General features: G+C 37.5%; 1 long non-coding RNA gene across 2 annotated transcripts in view; it reads left to right on the forward strand.

The window, feature by feature from the left end:
• The first annotated feature begins 21 nt into the window (after positions 1-21).
• Positions 22-25152, forward strand: part of LOC140843819 (uncharacterized) — a 54743-nt gene continuing 29612 nt past the window's right edge. Inside the window, exons 1-2 of one of the 2 annotated variants that reach the window (XR_012121776.1) lie at positions 22-643; positions 14692-14844. This is a non-coding gene — a long non-coding RNA (uncharacterized lncRNA). The remainder of the gene's footprint in view (positions 644-14691; positions 14845-25152) is intronic. The other variant, XR_012121777.1, reaches the window with a different exon arrangement.

Genomic DNA, 25152 nt, shown 5'->3' on the forward strand with positions numbered 1-25152 from the left:
CCACCCCGCCCCCCGGCCCGGCCGCCGCGGCCCGGTCGGGGAGCTACGACACCGGTGACGTCGCGGACGGCCCCGCCCCCGCCTGGCCGCCCCGGGCCCCTGAGGGAGCAGCGGAGCCGGCCCGAGCGCCGCCCCGGCGTCCGAGGACGAGCTTCCCCAGCGCGGCCCGCGGCTCTGCCTGGACTGTAGAGGCTTCCGACTCAGGCGGGCTTCGCACCTGCCGTAACCGTCGGGGCCTGGGAGGCTACCACTTGGAAGGTTTACCTCCTGCCTGTGAGGTGCAGAATAGTCATTCACTGAATTTCTGCGACTCACACGACGTCAAATTGTTGGCAGAAACGCGCGCCAATTCCGTGTTCTTCAAACTCTGCCCAAATTAACTGGCATAGAAATTCTTCAAGAAAATGTTTCCTTCCCGAGGAGGCACCTAAGGGTGAGGTCAAGGGGCAGTGACTGATTTAATTTCGACTTCCTCAACAGTGGGCCTAGTAAGGGTCCACATGGGAAATTTCCTGAGAAATGGGGTTCAAGGGACCTCCGTTCAAAATTACCTAACCTGAAATTGCCAGTTTAAGATGATGAAGTAGATACCGAAAAGAAATGAGAATAGAAAATCTGGAGAAGAGGAAAGTCAAGCCTACAGGTACAAAAAGATTCATCCGTTTAAGTTTATTGAGCTTTTACTTTGTGCTCAGCTCTAAGTCAGTTCTCCCTCAGCTACCGGGTGGGGGAATATTGAAAATGAAAACACTGTCTTCCTAAGGAGACCTTAAAAGAGTAGCAAGACTAATAATGTGCAAACTTGTCAAAAGAGTGCAATATCTTGCAATATATAAGGCAAGCTATAAAATTGTTCATATCTTTCATCAGTTTCACTTTAAGGAATATCTTTTGGTGATATAAACTTAAAACAAAAACAAAACAAATAAACCAGAACCCACAAAGGTATTCATAACATTCAAAGAACAAAAAATACGAACAGAAAAAAGTCTAACCTAAGGGAAATGGCTAATTAATATCTGGCATATTAACCTTGGGAGTTCTTATGTAGATAACAAAGTATCAATAGAGTCTAAGCAATTCATATTTGAAAAAATACAAAATATGTACATTAAGATTGAACTGCATAAAATGTAGTTATATACATAAAGATTAAAGATAAGCAATGAATTTGCATAGTTTAATATTCCTTCTTTTTTCTAATACTTAAGGGAATAATAATTCTTCCTGATTTTGTTCTGCCCCCAGTGCACTCCTCCCACTCAAAACACATGAACAGCTGTCTTACCATCTTTCCTACCACCTAAATTTCTAAAATGCACTACATACTTTTCATGACAACATCTTTTAACAAAGTATTTCATCTAAATATTTCTGGCATACTGTATGTATATATATTTTTTTCCTGAAGTTCCTAAAAAGCAATAAAACAGGTCAAAACCCTTGTTCTCCTTTTTAAATGCCATAACACCCTTCTGGAAGGTTGTTTGGCAAATGATCAAAAGTCTGCTACATATGATCTAATAATTTTACTTTTAGAAATACAGTTTTTGCCTTGAGACCGAGGCAACTGAGAAGGCTGTTCATCTCAATGTTATTTAGAATAGTGAAAACCAGAAATACCCTAACTGTTCAGCACTATGGGAAAGGTTAAGTACATCTGGTGTATTCATAGGACACTATCATATAGTCACCAAGAATCTAATTTTCAAAAAAATATTAAATGAAGAATATATATAGGTCAAGCCAATTGTGCCTCCCATTCCCTTTCTTCTTAGAGGGTCCTTCTTCATAAATTATGTCACTTCTACTACCTGACTCCTCTCACTTTGCAAGAGTTTACTGGGGGCTGGGATGGACCCCAGACCCAAGGTCAAGGGCAATCAATCTGTAGAAGGCTGTAAGCTCTGCCCAAACACTGTGCAAGGTGGCAGGGGTTGGGATGGATTGAAAAATGATTTATAGGCACATTGAGAAGCCAAGCAGTGGACAAGAGCCGCACTGGAGCAGAAGCCAGGAATAGTCTAGAGGCAGGGAGTAGCATCTGAGCTAAAGAGCAGGAGCAGTAGCAGGGGTGTTAGGATTCTAAGTAAAAAGTCTTGGATTCCAGGAGCCTGTGAAAGAACTATATAAAAACAAAAAAAGCAGGAATCAAAAATGTATATACTGTATTTCAAAATGTGTATGTATAAATTATTCACATAGAACTTTTGGAATACATCAATATTTTAATAATGGTGGCCAGATTACAAGTGATTTTTGTTTTCTAAATTTTCTACAATCATAATTTTTAAAACTATTGAGTTAAAATGAAGACCATCAATAGCCAAAAGTTCTAATCAGAAAATAAGTTGCATGTGGTTAAAATGATTATCAGACAGAAGTTCAGAGGAAAGAGAATTTCCTGAAATCATAAATGGCTTCAAGGAAAAGGTGGCATTTAGGCTGGGTTTGTTAAGGGTTAAGGTAATTGGAATAAATGAAGAGAAGGAGGTAGAATGGGAAGAAGACATTCTCATGTAATTTTCCTTTGTTTTACACCCATCCCATCAAATTTAAGCTTTTAATTATAACAAAAAAAATGTTTACTTCCCTTCCCAGCTTCTTCAACTGACTTCCCCAGACTTAACTACTAATCCTCAAAATCAGTCTTTCCCCAAATAGGCCTTTGAAACTGCTAGGAAGCCAGTTTTGTTATGGTCTCCCACACTTGAGGCACTTCCTACCTTTAAATCAGGGTTGATGTTTATTCCCTAAGTAGAAGGCCCTCCAACTTTCACTCCTGCAAATCAGTACAGTTAACCTCTTTCAGAACTGATTTAAACTCTCATCTCCTGAAAACTGCTTTCCTAGTAACAACTGGGCTTCCAGATCCCTGTCCCCCAACACCCACTAGTACATTATTATGCAGTCACAAGCTTTTGTTCTGAATTCGGCACCTGATTCTCTCTCTTTGCATTGTAGCCCCTTTGGGGGCTACGACTGTGCACTTGGTCCATTTTGCTCTTTATACAGTGCTGGCCAAAAATACTCTTAAAATGCTTAATGAATTAACAAAATCATAAGCTTCCTAGCATAACATGGGGTTGTAGAAATGATATGTAGGAGTCTCCCTTGTTTTTACAGTCCCCATATTGGGAGAAATGGTAGTTTGCCCTTTTGCTAAGGTAAGCAGTTAGTTTCCTAAACAAGATAAAATTTTAATGACCCTGATACCTCAATTCTGAGGTCCTATGCAACTTTCTCTGAAGTGAGGATGGTGCAACTGGTTTTTTTTTTGTATCCTGAGAAGAGGCTGTAAATGAATTAAAGGAAGACAAAACATTGCAAATTTTGTAAGCCTTAGAGATCCTTTTTATGCTTTGTTTTGATTTTAGAATTTTCTAGTCCAGTCGTTCATGAATCTGAGAAAAATCAGGAATCTTCATTACAGGTTAAAGAAAAATTTATGAGCTTGTTACCTTTGAGAAATAATTTTCAGTTTTACAGATTGAATGTTCTTATTATATAACTTTAAAGTTGTTAAGGATTCATTTGACAAATATTTTTGAGCATCTATGTGCCTGGCACAATGCTAGACACTGAAAGGTCCATAGACTTCATTTCAGTGTTAGGAGAAGATGAAGGATTAAAGGAAAAAAGTAGATAAAGAAAATACTAAAACTCTCAGACCTACAGTTTAAGGTACAGCAGCACACTCTAGTTGATTTTTTTTTCTTTAATGAGAATGACCTAAAGAACCTTAAATTTGTGGCAAATATGTAAGAAGAGGGTTGTGAGAGTAATATTAAAATAGAACAGCATATGGCAAGATATGGTCTTATTAAGTGAATAGAAAGGAAAGTGAGCAGAAAGAAATGGTTTTATAATTAACCTTTTCCAGTTCTAAGAAAGAGAGTGAGGGTGGCAGCAGATAGCAGAGGCAAATGCAGGTTAAGAAGTAGGAGATACCAAGGTGGATTAAATTTTAAAGGACTACTAAGTGTTTATTTATTGCTGCTCTGTGAGGGAAATTTGTACCTTGGAGGTGAATTTCCAACACAGGCCTACTGGGAACTGAAATTGAGCCCAGGGTTTTAATGGAAGCTAAATTATGAAGCTAGTCAATTTGTCTCATTTTAGAATCCTCTCTACCTCCACCCTACTCAGTTTTTCAGTGATCTTCAGTGAGAAGTAGGTTGTTAAATTTTGGGGATGAGGGGAAAATGAGAAAAGTACATAGGTATATTGCCTCTGGGAGATCTGATCAAGACAAACATGCAGTTTTCCACATCATGAAAGAAATTGCTTGACCTATGGCTTCCTGTCCTAACCACTTTCTTTCTCTTCTCCCTTACATCAGTGAGAAGCTTGCATGAACAGATCTCAATGGCATATAAATAAGATAGTTGGCATGAAACTGTATTTCATCACAATCAATACAAATTCATTCTTCATTCTTCCCATCTACTTAGAGATATGGCTCGCCTCCCCCTGCCTACTTTACTAACCAAATTTTAATTCATCATCAATGTGTTCTGTAGAAGTCATAATAGTAACATATATCCTTAAGTTTTATATATAGTTGACCACTAATGGAACATTTTTCACATTTGTGAGTTAGAACCATTGCAATAAGACGGTCTCAGTAGTATTTTTCTTAATCCTAAAACTTTCTGTAAATAAAAACTATAAAAAAAGTCGATAAATGTAAGTCCTCCAATTAAAAAAAATCATGACTCTATGATAGTCATTTATGGATAAAAAATGTTGAAAACCCTGGTTTATACCTGCCATCTCCATTTTCTTTTCATTTATTCTTTCCTTAGCCACCTACAATCATGTTTCCCACCTTACTGCTTTGAGCATGTTCTTAAAACAGGGTCATCAGTAATCCCTTTCTTGTGAAATTCAAAAGCCATTTGCTAAAGTTGATCACGCTTCCCTTCTTAAAATGCTCTCTTAGTTTTTCTTCTAAGACCTATCCATAATCCCCTAGGCATCGGGACAGAATGAGAAGCTTTTGCTTCTTCTGCTGCTCTTATAACTGCTCTTATTTTAGTAGTTAGCTTGTATTCACTGCTTATGGAAATTATCACAACTATCCTAAGGAAGTCAGTATTATTATCCTCATTTTACAGCTGAGGAAGAAGCATGCTCAGAATTTAATCAACTTACTCAAATCCACACAACAGAGCAGGCTCTGCTCTGAGAAGTGTTAGATTTAACAATGCAAAGAAAAGCCTTATCTTAACTGGATCATAGCATACTCTGTTGCCTGTATTTAGATGAGTAAAGTTTGTTTTATTCCATTTATCTATTGTTTAGGGGAATGCTGTACTTCATTTATGAGGATGGCATTTCAAGTAGTTTTTTGCCCAGGCTGTCCATCAACAATTTTATCTAGTCCCTCTCGAACTCAGTTTCAAGATCAGAGAAGGTCATAGCAAGTTAGGTCACTGATTCTTTTCTTCCTTTCCAGTAAACTGGCTCCTGCAGGAATGGGAGTGCAAACTTGGAATCATTTAGGCTAGGCAGTGCTCTAACCACATACACGAAATCGAAAAGTGTAGTTATCAGAATTCAATGGATAACAACACAGATTTTAAAACTAAGTATACAGTGTAATTTATTCAACTTATTTTGACCTAATGGATTTCATTCTAGTGATACAGTAGGATTTAGTCACATGCATTACTTTTATACGTTTTGTTTTCTCAAGTAAATGCATAACAACAGTGTAATCTAGCTATAAAAGATTTCCTTAAGCTTTTTGTTAGCAAGACAGTGTTAACAATTGGGACTTGAGTATTTGAAATTTCATCTGAAATTAGTGGTTAAAATACAACAATAAATAATTTTCATGGTTGTCAGGTTTGATTAATGTAATATTAAACCTCTTGACTATGTTTCACTACTAAATTTTGCTTTTAACTGACAGACCTGAAAAATAATAGAGACAGTATCTGTCTTACAAACATGTTAAATGTATAGTCTTTGATTTTCTCATTTAACATACCCTTATCTTTTTCAGAGGCATTTGGCATTTTTCCTTTAGCAAATCTGATGTAGGGAAGAGAAAATTATGAGTTATCCTAAAGATATATTAAGGACTTCATTTCAGTGTAAATAGAATGAGGAAAGAAGGAACTATGTATTAGTAATAAAGCCTTTTGTTGTAGAGCAATCTACACCTCCCAAAGGATTTTCCTGTATGTTCTCTTTCTTCATACCTAGCATTATATAGCAGAGGAAATCAAAGCAATCATCAAACCTGGGATTAGAAAACAAGTTTTCTTAGGACCAGCCATAGTTCTTTACAGAGTGTGTATATTCTTTATGGTATACCTTATAGATACCATGGAAGTGATTTCTTCTGAGGAATAGCTACTAAAATGTTTTTTCCATTTAACTTGTCTACTTGTGAAAAAAAATACTTAAGCCTGATTGCCTAAATCAGACAGAATAATGTGTTGGAATCTCCAAGCAGATTTATATAGGTAAAATGAGAAAAATTGGTTTAGAGAATTTTACCTACAGCTTATATACCGTTAAATGGCTGCCTTGCCATGCTAATTTGACATACGTTTCAAGGTGTTCAAATTAATTGAGAAGCCATTCTATCATAATTTTTTTTATTAAGGTATCATTGATATACAATCTTATGAAGGTTTCACATGAGCAACATTGTGGTTACTACATTCTCCCCATATTATCAAGTCTTGCCCCCATACCCCATTGCAGTCACTGTCCACCAGCATAGTAAAATGCTATAGAGTCACTACTTGTCTTCTCTGTGCTATGCTGCCTGCCCTGTGCCCCCCTATATTATATGTGCTAATCACAGTACCCCTTATTTCCCTTATCCCTCCCTTCCCACCCATCCTCCCCAGTCCCTTCCCTTTGGTAACTGTTAGTCCATTCTTAGGTTCTGTGAGTCTGCTGCTGTTTTGCTCCTTCAGTTTTTCTTTGTTCTTATACTCCACATATGAGTGAAATCATTTGGTACTTGTCTTTCTCCGCCTGGTTTATTTCACTGAGCATGATACCCTCTAGCTCCGTCCATGTTGTTGCAAATGGTATGATTTGATTTCTTCTTATGGCTGAATGATATTCCATTTTATATATGTACCCATCTTCTTTATCCATTCATCTACTGATGGACACTTAGGTTGCTTCCATTTCCTGGCTATTGTAAATAGTGCTGCCATAAACATAGGGGTGCATATGTCTTTTTGAATCTGGGATCTTGTTTTCTTCGGGTAAATTCCTAGGAGTGGAATTCCTGGGTCAAATGGTATTTCAGTTTTTAGTTTTTTGAGGAACCTCCATATTGCTTTCCACAATGGTTGAACTAATTTACATTCCCACAACAGTGTAGGAGGGTTCTCCTTTCTCCACATCCTTGTCAGCATTTGTTGTTCGTAGTCTTTTAGATGTTGTCCATCCTAACTGGTGTGAGGTAATATTTTATTGTGGTTTTAATTGCATTTCCCTGATGATTAGTGATGTGGAGCATCTTTTCATGTGTCTGTTGGCCATCTGAATTTCTTCTTTGGAGAAATGTCTGCTCAGATTCTCTGCCTATTTTTTAATCAGATTATTTGCTTTTTGGGTGATGTTTTGGATGTCAACCCCTTATCGGATATGTCATTTATGAATATATTCTCCCATACTGTAGGATGACTTTTTGTTCTACTGATGGTGTCCTTTGCTGTACAGAAGCTTTTTAGTTTGATGTAGTCCCATTTGTTCACTTTTGCTTTTGTTCCCCTGGCCCAAGGAGATATGTTCATGAATAAGTCGCTAATGTTTATATTCAAGAGATTTTGCCTATGTTTTCTTCTAAGAGTTTTATGGTTTCATGACTTATATTCAGGTCTTTGATCCATTTCTAGTTTACTTTTGTGTATGGAGTTAGACAGTAATCCAGTTTCATTCTCATACATGTAGCTGTCCAGTTTTGCCAACACCAGTTGTTGAAGAGGCTGTCCTTTCTCCATCATATGTCCATGGCTCCTTTATCATATATTAAATGGCATATATGTGTGAGTTTATATCTGAGGTCTCTGTTCTATTCCATTGATCTATTATTTTTCATTTTTATAATAAAAATTTCACTTATAAGTTTCAAAAGGTCTATATTCAAAACCTGTCACCCATCCAGAGGGAGCTATTATGTTAATGGTAACAACTTCATGAGCATTCACATATATGCCTGGGGTATGTGCAAGCAGCTTTATAAGTATTTTGTCATTTAATCTTCACACTAAGCCCATGAAGTACACACACAGTAGAAACATATACATGAAGTATATACATTTAGAGATGAAGACACTGGGGTACAGAGATCAGGTAATTTATTTTATGTTATGTAGCTAACAGGGAGCACCACCAGGATTTGAGTTCAGGATGCCTGACTTTAAAGATTCCGGTGCTTATTACCACTATGTTTCAGTGCCCTGGTCTATATACCAATGAAACAACCTGGCAGCTCTCTGCCTTGGATCTACTTTAAGTATGCCACACACAAGATTTGTTTGGTGGCCTATTTTAACTTTTAAAAAATGTATATAAATAAATATTCAGATGCTGTAATAAGATATATTTTTGCTTTTCTTAGAATGCTTGTGAAAAAAAGTATTTAAGGTAAACTGGAGAATTGAATTCAAATATACACATAAAGGTTTGTTCTTGTTTTTTACTAAACAATCTGAAACATGCTACAAAATGCTCTTTTACTTCATTGATGTAGCTTTTGCTTTTTAAGCCACTGTCTCCTGGAACTAGGTTTCTAGCACCCATGACTGAATGTTTTTAGGAATAATTACAAAGAAGCAGGAAATGTGTGAAAAAAATTTTTAGTTAGTGCAACCAGAAAGATGCTTATAAGGAAGTTGAGAAAGAGTAATAATCTATAGATTAGGAATATAATATAAATGTAGAATCTCCTGTAATTTTCTAGCAAAGAGTTTTTAATTTTGGAAGAGACCCTATAAAATCCAGGCCAGCAGTTGATCTAGACATCCTTGGGTCCCTTCCTCATGCCCCTCCCATCTTCCCCATCCTATTGTCCTACCCCTAGTAACAAGGAACTTATAGTTTCCAGAAGCAGCCCCTCTCTTTTAGGACAGCTGTTGGTAACTTTTTCTGATGTTGAGTGGGAATTAGTCTTCTGATAGCTTCTTATTGGTCTTACAAGTGACTGAAAGATCATTTTCAGTAGATCTGAAACAAGTCCCTATTTTTGCTGTGTATGATGGCAGAAGTAAACCCTCAGTATGTTTTATGTCATTATTATGGATCTGTTAATTACTGCTCTTTATATAGTACTTTTATTCTTCAAAGTGCTTCTGAATAGCACATTGTGTTTTGTCTTATCCTCTTGTCTGAGGAAGGCTGAGACAGTTTACACAGATACTCACACATCCCTACTTACAAGGTAGATTTTATTATTCCCCTAGCACAGATGAGGAAAATGAGTTTAAATAACTCTTGAAAATCATACAACTAGGAAATCGCTATGAAGTAGGGCAGGGACATGGGACAAGCATCATGATTAACTCTTCCTGCCTAGGATAAAAATGCCAAGATATAAACAGTATAGTAAGAATAGGAGAGACTTCATCTTAAGGCTAACCTTCCATTTTAAAAACCAAGGAATTAGGAAGTAAGATTGCTAATGTATTCTTTAGTAATCAAACAGTAACTCACCCTATCTTAAGGAAGGGCAAGCCATCTTAACTGATATGTTCCCAGTGCTTGAGGAAAACCACTATCTTAGAGAAGAACCAGATCAATAAATTCCTTGTGTTAAGTTTGTCTTACAGAATTGTCTAGAGGACTGACTGTGGGTAGTAACATAGTATCTTCCACTGGAAAGAGACATCATGAGACAGTAAGTCAAGCTTAACGTGGAGCAACCCCCATTCCTGTCCTTTACCCCATTCCTGAAAACCTTAAAAGACAAAATCTAAGCCTTTAAGTGCACCTCCTCTCTGAGGTTGCCTGCACTCCTTTCTTCAAGTGTGTACTTTATGCCTTAAATAAAAAATTCTCACTGCCCAACTTACTGCATTTTGTCTTTGTGCTCTTCCAGAAGAGTCTTTGTTACTTCATTATTTCATTCTATTTTCTAGACTTAAGTAGAAGTCTTCACTCTGTCCTACTCCAGCTTCTTTGCTTTCTGCTGCCTGTAAGGCAGCTGCCATTCCCTGCCACTCTCACTTTAATGAATTCCTTCCTTTCCTACACTCTTCTGACCTGCTCGAGAATTCTTTCTCTTCAGAGTCAAGAACCCTCCCCCATTCAGGTTGAGATTTCACCTGGTGCACAGGGAGAGATCTCCCCAGATGCAGCAGCAGCAGCCTGACAACAGCTACACTGGCACTTAGATCTCAGAGATCCCAAGGGATGAGTGCCTGGACTTGAACCCCTCATACTTTTCTCTGTAATATGCTGAATGTCAGATCAAACAGAGTATCTGCGGTGAAGGGAAACTAAGACCCCTGAGAAGATCACAGAACTCATCATGGAACTGGAATAAGTCTTGCAGTCTCTTTTTTTTTCTTCCTACTCTTTTATGTAGTTTACTGGATGCTACTGGCTTGAAAGGATAAACTTGGCTCATTTTTTGCCAAGTGCTTACAGATAGTGGTCCCTGATTGATCCTTTGATTTAAAAAGAACTTTTCAGTATCTCTAGGACTGTATGGATGGCAAACTGCTCTAAAACTGGACTGTGTCTCCAGTTTGAGATGACTCCACTCTAGTACTTACAGTTTGATTGCTTTTAAGATGGGTAAAACCCAGTTCTTTTCTTAAGCCTGACCAGTTCTGATAGAGCCCACTGCTAAAGAATATGGTCATTACCCTATAGAATTATGGAGAGTAGTTAGGTACAAGGATACCTAGTACCATTTTCAAATGGATGGGATTTTTGCTAAGTGTTTTTTTTTTAAGAATTGTTAGTAAGTCAGATATAATTGATAGAAGGGAATGTTTGGGAATAACAGTCAAAAACAAAGGGCTTTATTTTCCAATGCATCCTAAACTCCCCAGAGATGGTTTAAGTACATATTAAACCCCAAACCTTCAACCCATAAAGGAACATAGATAAATCATAGTTCCCCCACTTCTCTTTTCCTTTCAGCCTTACCTGTCTATACTTCAGAACTTTCTGAATTCTCCAGCTTCACACTGATGGCAGACTCCAGCTCCACTCATCCAAAGCTTTCCGTTTCGGCCAGTTTAAATCCCTTTGAGGCAACTGCCCTCAGAAGGCTAGGTATTATGAGCTCATGCAGGGCTGTGGGGGAGGGGTGAGCTGGCCTGTGGGGGACTCCCATCTCTAGGAGGTGGCCAGTCTGCTTCAAACAAATCTGCATCACACTGGGGGTTTCCACCCCCTTTTCTGTGTCAACATCCCCATTTGTCCCTAGTGCCTGGGGTTTCAGGTCCTAGTGAGCCATTCTCATTTATCTTCCTTTTGTTTTCAGGTTGCTTTCTGCCTTAACCATCAACAATTATCATTTATTCTGTACCTTTTAGTTTGGTGGTGAATGCTGAGGCTTTGCTAGCCTTTTAGTTCTTCCATTCTGGCTCTTTCTAAAGAACAGGGGCTCACAAACGTCAGTTCCTTTATCTGTCTCTGGCTGGCTGAGATAATCTTAGAGTCGGAGGGAGTATCAGAGTGCAGTATTGTCTTTGAATTCTCTTTGGTGACAGAAGAGTGAATAGAAAAGAAGCTCTTCCTGTGGTTCTGAATCTCTCATTTCTTAAACCTTTTTGAGGATCTTTCTGTACTTAGAAAAATGCATACAATTTTAGAGGTTCACAGACCTTCTAATATCCATGAATATGCCATCTACAAATGAGGAAACTTGCCTGCTTTAGTGCCCTGGAATAATATGGATTTTGATCAAGTATGAAGGAATAAGTAGTAAATATGGCTTTTGAAAAGCAATAAACTAATTTTTTCTCAATTTTCCATAATTTCCATAAACACTTTCAGCCTTATGTGTTTGAAATTCTGAGCACTGTGAGCATTGTGTGCCGTGGCTTGGAAAAGACATAGTAATTATTTCCCAATTTGCTATCATATTTTCTTAAAACTTCAGTATGAAAAGACTGTCATTTCATAACCATTTTAGAGGAAATGAAGCTCTAAATTCCCCATCCTTTGCATGTGGCAGGAAAATGACCCCTAGTGGACTTTTCTGGTAGTTTCCAAGAAATTCGAAATAGGGAGCTGTCATTGCTGGTGGAGGGATGGACCACTGAAATTAGGAGATTGGCTATTCAGCTAACTACTGCCCTTAAATTCAGCTGAATGTGTGGTAAGTTTCAATGCCATAGCTGGGGCAGGGGAGGGAGGTACATTTGGATGAAGTAAGATTCATCACTGGTGAAAAGTGGCTGCAAGGGACCTTGAATGCCCTGAAATTAACATTTCCCTAGAGAAGTCCTGAGGATCAAGTTATGATCAGTAATTGAGACCAACCCAGTGGACTAATTTTAGGGGGAAAAAATCTTTTTGAAATAATAAACAGTGAAAATGATTTGAAGTTATGCTAGACCTTTTCAGCAAAGTGAGAGAGTATGTGTTCCACATTTTATGTTCTGTTTTATGTGCTGGGATGTTTTGGAGGGAAGAAGAGAAGGAGATGAGCATTTCCAAAGTTCCAACTCTGGGCTAGTCTCTCATTCAAGCACTCTCTGTCTCTCTTACTTGTGCCTTTCATCCAACCCTGCTCAACAACCAAAAAAAGGCCAGCTACACTCACAGTTGTTGCCTTGGGCCTGCTCTGACTCCTTTTCTGGCTCTAGATCACATTTCCTGCGCACTGGACCTGCACTGGCCTTGCTTACCTGCTTTATTCCTTAGAACTCTTGAAGAAACTTTAACTTTACTTGCACTTACTTCTCAGCCTGTGCCCATTCCTGGATACATTAGGGAGGATACTCTGCCTCAGCTCTGTACATGCAGACCCAAATCTGGTAGTAGCTAGCACACAGTTATGGTGAGGGAAGGCTGGTTTGAACATTTGGTTTGGGCCTTTTGTCTAATAATAATCCCTCCTGCCATTGCCTCCTCGAACCTGATGTTTACTCTTGTACCCGTGAGCTTGTCTCTCCAGTCACTACCCCTTGGCTTTGGCCCCATGTTTAACATCTAGATTTCATCTAACTCTGTAAGGCTCAGGCTTCATTGGTTAGGCCTGACCATTTTGGAACCCTGTTGTGATGGGGTTAGGTGATTGTAGATTATTATTTTTATTTTTTGAAGTATTTATTTATTTATGAAAGGCCTCTTAAGTTTATTTATTTATTTTTTTATTAAGGTATCATTGGTATACAATCTTACGAAGGTTTCACATGAGCAACATTGTGGTTACTACATTCACCTATATTATCAAGTCCCCCATCCCCACACCCCATTGCAGTCACTGTCCATCAGCGTAGTAAGATGCTATAGAGTCACTACTTGTCTACTCTGTGCTATGCTGCCTTCCCTGTGCCCCCGCTATATTATATGTGCTAATCATAATACCCCTTAGTCCCCTTCTCTCTCCCTCCCACCCACCCTTTCTACTCCTTTTCCCTTTGGTAACCGCTAGTGTCTTCTTGGAGTCTATGAGTCTGCTGCTGTTTTGTTCCTTCAGTTTTGCTTCGTGGTTATACTCAACAAATGAATGAAATCATTTGGTACTTGTCTTTCTCCCCCTGGCTTATTTCACTGAGCATAATAACCCTCTAGCTCCATCCATCTTGTTGCAAATGGTAAGATTTGTTTTCTTCTTATGGCTGAATAATATTCCATTTGGTATATGTACCACGTCTTCTTTATCCATTCATCTACTGATGGACACTTAGGTTGCTTCCATTTCCTGGCTATTGTAAATAGTGCTGCCATAAACAAAGGGGTGCATATGTCTTTTTGAATCTGGGATCTTGTTTTCTTCGGGTAAATTCCTGGGAGTGAAATTCCTCGGTTAAATGGTATTTCTATTTGTAGTTTTTTTGAGGAACCTCCATATTGCTTTCCACAATGGTTGAACTAATTTACATTCCCACAACAGTGTAGGAGGGTTCCCCTTTATGCACATCCTTGCCAGCATTTGTTGTTCCTTGTCTTTTGAATGTTGTCCATCCTAACTGCTGTGAGGTGATACCTCATTGTGGTTTTAATTTGCATTTCCCTTATGATTAGTGATGTGGAGCATCTTTTCATGTGCCTGTTGGCCATCTGAATTTCTTCTTTGGAAAAGTGTCTGTCCTCCACCCACTTTTTAATCATGTTAATTGCTTTTTGTGTGTTGAGGTTTGTGAGTTGTTTATATATTTTGGATGTTAACCCCTTACTGGATATGTCATTTACAAATATATTCTCATGATTGTAGATGAGTAAAGAGAACATTGTGCCAAAGAATAAAGAAACTTTATATCTAATAATATTCTTTTGATTAACATTTAAAAATGCAATTAAAGAATCAAGTTCTATCATAAGTTTAAATTCGAATGCCTTTTTCTAATATTTGTACAAGAACATAAAGATATGTTCTCAGTACATACAGAACACTTGAAAAGTCTAAATAATGGGTTAAAAAGTAACAGGATAAAGAAGTTATGTGTGAATTTCCTGTCATGCTAAATTATTATAAACATTTGCCTGCTTGGCTAAGTATTACTACCTTATTTCTTGTCATTTCAGCTGCAGCAGAAACCCTCCAGAGAATCTGCTTACAGCTGTGGCCATTCATGATCTTAACAATAGGAATCAATGTTTGTGTTTAGTGAAAATAACAGGTCATATAGCACATGATATGAACTGGCTATGAAGCTGCCGTCCAAGAGTAGTTCAGAGGTTAGTGGGTGTGAGTGGCTTAATGAAAGATGACACTTCACATACTTTAAGTCTCACTGGTGGTAGAAGAAATCCATCTGGGAATTAAGTTCAGCAGGAGTATAAAAACTCAGTTTAGGTTTGCCATGATTGGGTGAATCTAAAGTATAGGATTCTAGCATGAAGGAAATTATTTTTGAAGTAGTAATTAACTTTACCTATAAAGTGACCTGGTACTATTCTTTTGAGTGCCAAGTTGATTACTAAGAAAATGTCTTAAAAGAGTGGAAAAGCATTATTTATCTCATATTGAATATTTGAAACACTTTTTGGTTTTTCCCATGGAATGTACTTTCCTTAACGCATTTTGCCATAAGGGGGTGCTCTGCGATTATAAAGCAGCTGTCTTTATGCCCTGTTACCTGAAAAAATTCAGACATTTAGATTTGTCAATTCTACTTTCCATCCAGATTCACTAACCTTTGAAAGGTGTCAATTTAAATTAAAAACATGAAAAAAATACAGTGAAAACTATTTCAGATCTAAGTAACAGTATCTGACTCCTAAGGGAAAGACAAACATTGGAAAATATTTTGTGTAGGCCCTCCTTTCTGTTTTTTATGAGATCAGAATCACAGTAAACTGAAGCTGCACCTGATTTCTGCTGGGTCAGAAACTGAAAGCCTTACCTTGGAGGGATTAGCATTGTTCCTTTACTTTAGTTCTTTTTTGTAGTATTACTTTCACTGTGTCTTTAGCCAGTGCTGCAGGGATGCATTTCAGTCAAAATTGATTTCCTACAAAGTTCTGTCAGTGCTTCTATAATTAATCTATCCTTAAGGCAGGGGATTAGGAACCAAAAATTTCACAATAGTATCACTGTTACCCCTGCCACCCTTACCAGTTTTTAGGTTCTTGCCTCCTTTAGTGTGTGTATAGGGGATTAGGCAGTATGGAAGCAATTCAGTTCTGCTTTCACAGACTGGAAGAATTTGAGGCAATCACGATAGCTATTCCAAACAAAGAATGCTGTGAAGGACAGATAACTAGTCAAGGTCACCAATAGGACATTTGAAGACCTGGCTACACTAGCTGGTGGCCAGAACAAAGGGTCCTCATTGTTTTGGTCAAAAGAACTCAACGGGTTCTACCACAGGATGTTTGAAGGTGTTGGCACCTTCCTGCCTGAGTGGCATATGGCCCTCATATATAGCAGAGGATAGAGACAAATGTTCACACCTTTGCTTATGAAAGCAGACAGAACTTTGTAGAAAATCAATTTCTACTGAAATGCATCCCTGCAGCACTGGCTAAAGACATAGTGAAAATTATGCTACAAAAAGGAACTAAAGTAAAAGAACAATACTAATCCCTCCAAGATAAGACTTTCAGTTTCTGACCCAGCAGAAATCAGGGTCTTTATATATTCCCTAAGCCCATCTCCTTAGGCAAAACTAGGTGAAGCTTTTTTAGTTATCTCTTTATGACCACTTAACTCTTTATACACAAGAGGGAAATTTGGCTGAAGGTTTATATAGTATAACTTGAGAGATTTTATTTGACAATAATGTCTAGTCATCTGCGTTTAGTGGCCTCTTTATGCATGAAATTAATTTAAAAAAATAAGATATTTGTATCAACATCTATATTCTAAGATATGTGTTAGGTTCTACCTCCCAGAACTGGTTACCCTTGTGGTTTCTTTTCTGGAGGTAATGTGGAGAAAAGAAGAAAAGAAAGAGTTCTGGGTAAAGGTAAATGTGTATAAGCTTTTCCCCCTTTTTAATTTTGAAAATCAGAACTGTATTTTTCTTGTTCTTTCTACTGGTGGAAAACAAACTTTTTTTAGACCCTTGATTATAATAGAACAACTTAAGGAAAAGACTTTATTTAAGAGTCTAATATTAGAAACCATGAGGTTGTACAATGGCCAAGAACTAAAACAGAAAAAAAGAAAAATCTCTTAAGATTTTTTTTTTTGCTGCCTTCCCATCTATAAATTTAAAGTTTTAAGATACAAAGTAAGCCATAAACTCCACGTGGCTGATAGTTGTTTCATACATTTTGTTAGTTGATCAACTGTTAGGAGGGGGATGTGCAGTCACTAGACTGGCTTCTGATCTGCACACACATTTTTATTTTCACTAATCCTTTGCATAGAGCAGATGCTCTGGATGCAGTTTTAGACCAGAACAATGTCTAAAATATGTGGGTGTGAATTTGGCTAAAGGGTTAGTTGAATGTAGAACACAGATACTAGCTTGGAAATAGGTCACATTTTAGTGAAAAATGCACATTCAGCATGGCATTGTGTTCTTCAAAGAGGTGATTCCCGGCCATGGAGAGCACAAGAGAGAAACAGGCGTTCATGTGGAACTGCTTTAAAATAGAGTTCTTGTGTATCCTGGCTGGTGGGCAGGCCTCACTAGTACCCCTTGGGAAATGAGATAATGGAATTTTGCTAGGCATAACAGTTTTTTGGATCACCAGTCATAATTCTTTAAAAAGAGAAAAAAACCCTCTAGAATTGAAGAAAGTAAAGACTTCAACTTATAACCGGCTATGCTAGAAAAAAATCTGACAGGGGCAAAGATGTTGGCCCATTTACATGCTGAAAACTGAAAAAAGCATAATTTTCCTATTTTCCTTGTTCTACTAAAAATAAAAAAAGGAATAGTAAAGAAAACTAAGAAACCAAAAAACTTAAGAATGAAATACAAAACTCTCTTAGAGACATTGTTTTATTAGAAGTGGTTCTATTTCCTCTCAAGAAAGGTGTGTTTTAAGTTATTTGAGATAATCTATTAGTACATAAGCAACATAATTGAAATTGTTTTTTAAGAATGAGAGAAAATAGAATTATTAGACTCAATCACATTTAAAATGGGAATAAAATGCTACTTGATAGTGTTAACAAATAAACAATTTTTAAGTCATTATCATGGCTAGTTGTGGATGGCATACAAAAATAGTAGTAGAAAGAGGCTTCTAAAAAAGTAAATACATCAATGGGGGTATTATATCTAAAGTAAACAAGGTAACAGTTTATTCTGCTTTTTGCTGGTCAATTTTATGCTTCACAATATCAGCCCCTTCAGAAGAGCTAGGATGATGAGATGATATGAAATTAGGCCATAAGGAAGAAAGAAAGAATCTCACTGTTGGTTAGTCTGAAGAAGTAAGACTAGAGGAGTGAAGAGGAAGAAGGATTAGGCTGCTCTGGATGAGCTCTCCAAGTTGAATTTTGTTCAGTAAATGGAAAAAATATGAATCAGTCAAATTTTGTTGAGCTCTTTAAATTAGTTGACCACTGGGCAGTAATGTTATAAAGAAGATTCTCAAGTAAGAAGATGCCATGTCATGACATTAGGATACAGTCTATGAATAAAGATATAGTCTCAATTCTGCCAAAACCTTGAGAGTAAAAAACTCAAAACTCAGTTTACTTAGAAAGTTTGTGAAAATAAACAAAGAATTAAACATGCATAACATTTAGGATAAAACAAGTGTTATTAAACATTTTACTTCTTAAGTGTTTGTTGAATTAGATGAAATGTTATAAGCCTAGAAATGTTCTTATCCATCTTTTCATTTACAGTATAAACCTATTTTCTATACTATAAATTAGGCAGGCTGGATCTCAGTTTTAGACAGAAAAACCTGTTTCCACATTTAGCCTCTTTTATATTTATAACTAACAATGTAAAGAAAACAGCTCTTTTGAGCTTTAGCAACTATTGGAATAAATTGAACCCCTTCTTGTTACCTTCTCTATGAGCTAAAAGCAGTTGAGTCAAAGTCTAGAGGTTTCCTACACCTGCATTAAAAAAGAAAAAAAAACACATTTAAGAAAAATCTCTTCTTGTTCTAGAAGACTGGTGCTGGAACAATTGGATATCTATATGGAAAAAAATGAAATCAGCTTCTACCTCATGCCATAGAAAAAGATCAATACCAAGTAGATTAATAACTTAAATATGAAAGTCAAAACTACAAGCCTATTAGGAGGTAATATAGGAGAATACCACAAGGGTTGGAGATGGTTTATTAAATAAGTCACACAAGGCACTAAACATAAAGGGAAAAATCGACTATATTAAAATTAAATGTCAGAAAGCAATATAAAAAGACAGAAAAGGCAAGACACAAAATGGAAAAATATTTTTATAACCTTTAGCACCAATCAAATACATCTAGTATCCAGAATAAATAACTCCTTTAAAAAAAAAGACAACCTTATACAAAAGGGGCAAAACATGTGAATGGAATTTCACTGCTTCACAATAAAGGATATCCAAATGGTTGATAAATTATATGAAAAATGTGCTCAGCTTTATCTCTAATCAGGGCTATATAGATTAGTGGGATACCTTTACACATCTACCATATTTGAGAAATTAGAATGTCTGACAATACCAAGGACTGGCCAGGATAAGAAGCAATGGGAGCTCTCATACACTTCTAGTGGCAGTATAAATTGGAACAACTGCTTTGTAAATTAGTTTGCATCATCAAATAAAGTTGGGGATGTTCATATCCTATGACACAGTAGTTCCACTTTGGAAGATACTGTATGCTTATGTTTATCAGAGTTCATGTTTAACAGTGTTCATAACAACATTGTTCATAGTAACCCCCTAAATGGAAACATCATAAATATCTATAAACTGCACAATGGGGGAATAAATTGAAGTATATTTATAAAATGGAAAATTGTGCAGAAATGAAAATGAACAAAGTACGGCTATAAACAACAACAGGGAGCAAAAGAGAGTACATACAGTATGATTCCACTTTCATAAAATTAAAAAATATTCAAAACCAAATTGTGTTACTCAAGGATACACATATGGGTAGAAAACTATAGGAAAGCGAGGATGTGATCACTTAGTCAAAGTTAAGATAATGATTGACTTTAGAAGTATGGGAAAAATAAAATGGAATTCATTCTCCGGAGTTAACAAGTATTGATTTCTAGAAAGAACAAGGTATAGAAAGTTCTTAAGTCAATAAGGAAGTGTCTCAAGGAGAAGAGATATCAATAAATAAGGTATTTTCAAGAGTTACCAGATCCATGTTTTGAAATATTTTAGAAGATAAATTAAAAACACAAGCCTGAATTAGTATGGGTTTATATTTCTGATTCATTTATTACCTGAAATGTTAGGAGGGTACATTGTTGGTAAAATAGGCAAAGAAAATTTTTTGATACTCTGTTGCCCTCTCCTCTCTTGATTTTATCTCCGCCCAAATCCTGCATCTCATTTCTGATTGTTTAATGGAGATGATAGCTGCTTTCTTGGTTAAAGAGACTAACTCCCCTAGGAATTTGTATTTTAAGAGGATTTTTTAAGAAGATGGAAGAGCTTTAAAGACTGAACAAATTTTCAGATGATGGAATTTAAGCTATTTCACAAGATGGCTCACTAGTAAGGTTTTATGAGTAATAAGCAGCCTGTGTTTGTAGATGACCCACTGAAATAAAGACCCCCTGTAGCTAAGAAGTTAATTTCTTTTGAAGTTAACAAAGATTTAAAGCACTTTGCCTGAAGTTTTTGCTGTGTGATTCAGAGGTGAAATCTCTACTAACCCAATGGTCTATAAATATAGATACACACTTCAGCTGCCCATGTAGGAGATGGCTATTCTCAGTTTAATCAAATGAAATGTAACCAACTGCTAAAGTATGAAACTGAGAAGTCCTTCATAAAAGAACTGGAAAAATCATACTTTTGGCTGGAATGGAATGAGTTTTTTTGACTTAAAAATTATTAACATTGGGGGGTGGAGCCAAGATGGTGGCATGAGTAGAGCAGCAGAAATCTCCTCCCAAACCCATATATATTTTTGAAAATACAACAAATACAACTATCCCTAAAAGAGAGACCAGAAGATACAGGACAACAGCCAGGCTACATCTACACCTGCGAGAACCCACCGCCTCGTGAAGGGGGTAAGATACAAGCCGTGGCCCAGCGGGACCCAAGTGCCCCTCACCCCAGCTCCTGGTGGGAGGAGAGGAGTTGGAATGGGGAGGGAGAGGGAGCCCAGGACTGCTAAATACCCAGCCCTAGTCACCCGCACCAGAGTGCAGACACACAGTGCGTGGGGTGCTGGATACTAGGGAAACAGGACAGTAAAACCTGCGAGTGGGTCCCGCAGCCAGCACCCCTGAGACAAAGAAAAGTGAGTGATTTTTGAAAGACTTAAAGGGACAAGGACCCCACAGAAGGACAGAAACGTCCCAGGACACTTAGCTCAACAGCTGGGAATCCAGGGGAACTCTGGGTGCTCTAACTCCCTGGGTGGTAGCACAGCTCAGAGGTCCCTCACGGAGATAAACAGCCTCCTGCCTGTTTCCCCTCTGATGCCACTCCACCATAGTGGAGCAGCAGCCTGAGGCTGGCCATGCCCACAGCAGCAGGGCAGAGCTTCTTTCACAGCAGCCAGGCAAGATTTAGAAGCCCCTTCTGTGCACAGCTTCCCAGCACAAGCCGCTAGGGGTCGCCATTCTCACAGGAGAGGAAGGCCACAAACCAGCAAGAAGGGATGTTCTCCCAGCCAACACATGCACCAGCTCTCCACAACTACCTCTATCACTATGAAAAGGCAGAAGAAATTGATACAGACCAGACTAACCCAGACATCCTCCCCTGAGAAGGAATCTGGGGAGATAGATCTAACCAATCTCCCTGAAAAAGAATTCAAAATAAAGGTCATAACCATGCTGGTGGAGTTGCAGAGAAATATGCAAGAGCTAAGGGATGAAGTCTGGAGGGAGATTACAGAAATGAATCTCTGGAAGGATTTATAAGCAGAATGGATAAGATGCAAGAGGCCATTGATGGAACAGAAATCAGAAAACAGGAACAGAAATCAGAAAACAGGAACGCATAGAAGCTGACGCAGAGAGAGATAAAAGAATCTCCAGGAATGAAACAATATTAAGAGAACTGTGTGACCAATCCAAAAGGAACAATATCCACATTATTTATAGGGGTACCAGAAGAAGAAGAAGAGAGAGAAAAAGGGATAGAAAGTGTATTTGAAGAAATAATTGCTGAAAACTTCCCCAAACTGGGGGAGGAAATAATCGTTCAGACCACAGAAGTACACAGAACTCCCAACAGAAGGAACCCAAGGAGGACAACACCAAGACACATAATAATTAAAATGGCAAAGATCAAGGACAAGGACAGAGTTTTAAAGGCAGCTAGAGAGAGGAAAAAGGTCACCTACAAAGGAAAACCCATCAGGCTATCATCAGACTTCTCAACAGAAACCTTACAGGCCAGAAGAGAATGGCATGATATATTTAATGCAATGAAACAGAAGGGCCTTGAACCAAGAATACTGTATCCAGCACGATTATCATTTAAGTATGAAGGAGGAATTAAACAATTCCCAGACAAGCAAAAGTTGAGGGAATTTGCCTCCCACAAACCACCTCCACAGGGTATCTTAGAGGGACTGCTCTAGATGGGAGCACTCCTAAGGCTAAACAGATGTCAGAGAAAATAAAATCACAGCAAAGAAAGCAGACCAACCAAATACTAACTAAAGGCAAAAAAAAAAATCAACTACCCACAAAAGCAGTTAAAGGAAACACAAAAGAGCGCAGAATAAAACACCCAACATATAAAGAATGGAGGAGGAGGAATAAGAAGGGAGAGAAATTAAGAATCACCAGACAGTGTCTATAGTAACTCAATAAGCAGTGAGATACTTAAGAAGCTAACCTTGAACATTTGGTAACCACGAATGTAAAGCCTGCAATGGCAATGAGTACATATCTTTCAATAATCACCCTAAATGTAAATGGACTGAATGCACCAATGAAAAGGCACAGAATAATAGAATGGATAAAAAAGCAAGACCCATCTATATGCTGCTTACAAGAAACCCACCTCAAACCCAAAGACATGCACAGACTAAAAGTCAAGGGATGGAAAAAGATATTCCATGAAAACAACACGGAGAAAGAAGCAGGTATTGCAGTACTAGTATCAGACAAAATAGACTTCAAAACAAAGAAAGTAACAAGAGATAAAGAAGGACATTACATAATGATAAAGGGGTCAGTCCAACAAGAGGACATAACCATTATGAATATATACGCACCCAACACAGGAGCACCAGCATATGTGAAACAAATACTAACACAACTAAAGGAGGAAATAGAATGCAATGCATTCATTATAGGAGACTTCAACAGACCACTCACTTGAAAGGACAGATCCACCAGACAGAAAATAAGTAAGGAGACAGAGGCATTGAACAACACACTAGAACAGATGGAACTAATAGACATCTATAAAACTCTACATCCAAAAGCAACAGGATACACATTCTTCTCAAGTGCACATGGAATATTCTCCAGAATAGACCACATACTAGGCCATAAAAAGAGCTTCAGTAAATTCAAAAAGATTGAAATTCTACCAACCAACTTTTCAGACCACAAAGGAATAAAACTAGAACTAAATTGTACAAAGAAAGCAAAAAGGCCCACAAGCACATGGAGGCTTAACAACATGCTCCTAAATAATCAATGTATCAACGAACAAATTAAAATAGAGATCAAGGAATATATGGAAACAAATGACAACAACAACACAAAGCCCCAGCTTCTGTGGGATGCAGTGAAAGAAGTCTTAAGAGGAACGTATATAGCAATCCAGGCACACTTAAAGAAGGAAGAACAATCCCAAATGAATAGTCTAATGTCACAATTATCGAAATTGGAAAAAGAACAAATGAGGCCTAAAGTCAGCAGAAGGAGGGACATAATAAAGATCAGAGAAGAAATAAATAAAATTGAGAAGAATAAAACAATAAAAAAAATCAATGAAACCAAGAACTGGTTCTCTGAGAAAATAAACAAAATAGATAAGTCTCTAGCCAGACTTATTAAGAGAAAAAGAGAATCAACACACATCAACAGAATCGGAAATGAGCAAGGAAAAATCACGACGGACCCCATAGAAATACAAATAATTATTAGAGAATACGATGAAAACCTATATGCTAACAAGCTGGAAAACCTAGAAGAAATAGACAACTTCTTAGAAAAATACAACCTTCCGAGACTGACCAAGGAAGAAACACAAAATCTAAACAAACCAATTACCAGCAAAGAAATTGAAGTGGTAATCAAAAAAAATACCCAGGAACAAAACCCCCAGGCCAGATGGATTTACCTCAGAATTTTATCAGACATACAGAGAAGACATAACACTCACTCTCCTTAAAGTTTTCCAAAAAATAGAAGAGGATGGAATACTCCCAAACTCATTCTATGAAGCCAACATTACCCTAATACCAAAACCAGGCAAAGACCCCACCAAAAAGAAAATTGCAGACCCATATCCCTGATGAACGTAGATGCAAAAATACTCAACAAAATATTAGCAAACCTAATTCAAAAATACATCAAGAGGATCATACACCATGACCAAGTGGTATTCATCCCAGGGATGCAAGGATGGTACAACATTCGAAAATCCATCAACATCATCCACCACATCAACAAAAAGAAGGACAAAAACCACATGATCATCTCCATAGATGCTGAAAAAGCATTCGATAAATTCAACATCCATTCATGATAAAAACTCTCAGCAAAATGGGTATACAGGGCAAGTACCTCAACATAATAAAAGCCATATATGATAAACCCACAGCCAACATCATACTGAACAGCGAGAGGCTGAAACCTTTTCCTCTGAGATCAGGAACAAGACAGGGATGCCCACTCTCCCCACTGTTATTCAAAATAGTACTGGAGGTCCTAGCCACGACAATTAGACAAAACAAAGAAATACAACCAATCGAAATTGGTAAAGAAGATGTTAAACTGTCACTATTTGCAGATGACATGATATTGTACATAAAAAAATCCTAAAGACTCCATTCCAAAACTACTAGAACTGATACCAGAATACAGCAAAGTTGCAGGATAGAAAATTAACACACAGAAAGCGGTGGTTTTCTTATACACTAACAATGAACTAATAGAAAGAGAAATCAGGAAAACAATTCCATTCACAATTGCATCAAAAGAATAAAATACCTAGGAATAAACCTAATCAAGGAAGTGAAAGACCTATACCCTGAAAACTATAAGACACTCTTAAGAGAAATTAAAGAGGACATTAGCAAATGGAAACTCATCCCATGCTCTTGGCTAGGAAGAATTAATATCATCGAAAAGGCCATCCTGCTCAAAGCAATATACAGATTTGATGGAATCCCTATCAAATTATCAACAACATTCTTCAACGAACTGGAACAAATAGTTCAAAAATTCATATGGAAACACCAAAGACC

Source organism: Manis javanica, chromosome 10 (assembly GCF_040802235.1).
Source record: "Manis javanica isolate MJ-LG chromosome 10, MJ_LKY, whole genome shotgun sequence".
Classification (NCBI taxonomy): Eukaryota; Metazoa; Chordata; class Mammalia; order Pholidota; family Manidae; genus Manis; species Manis javanica.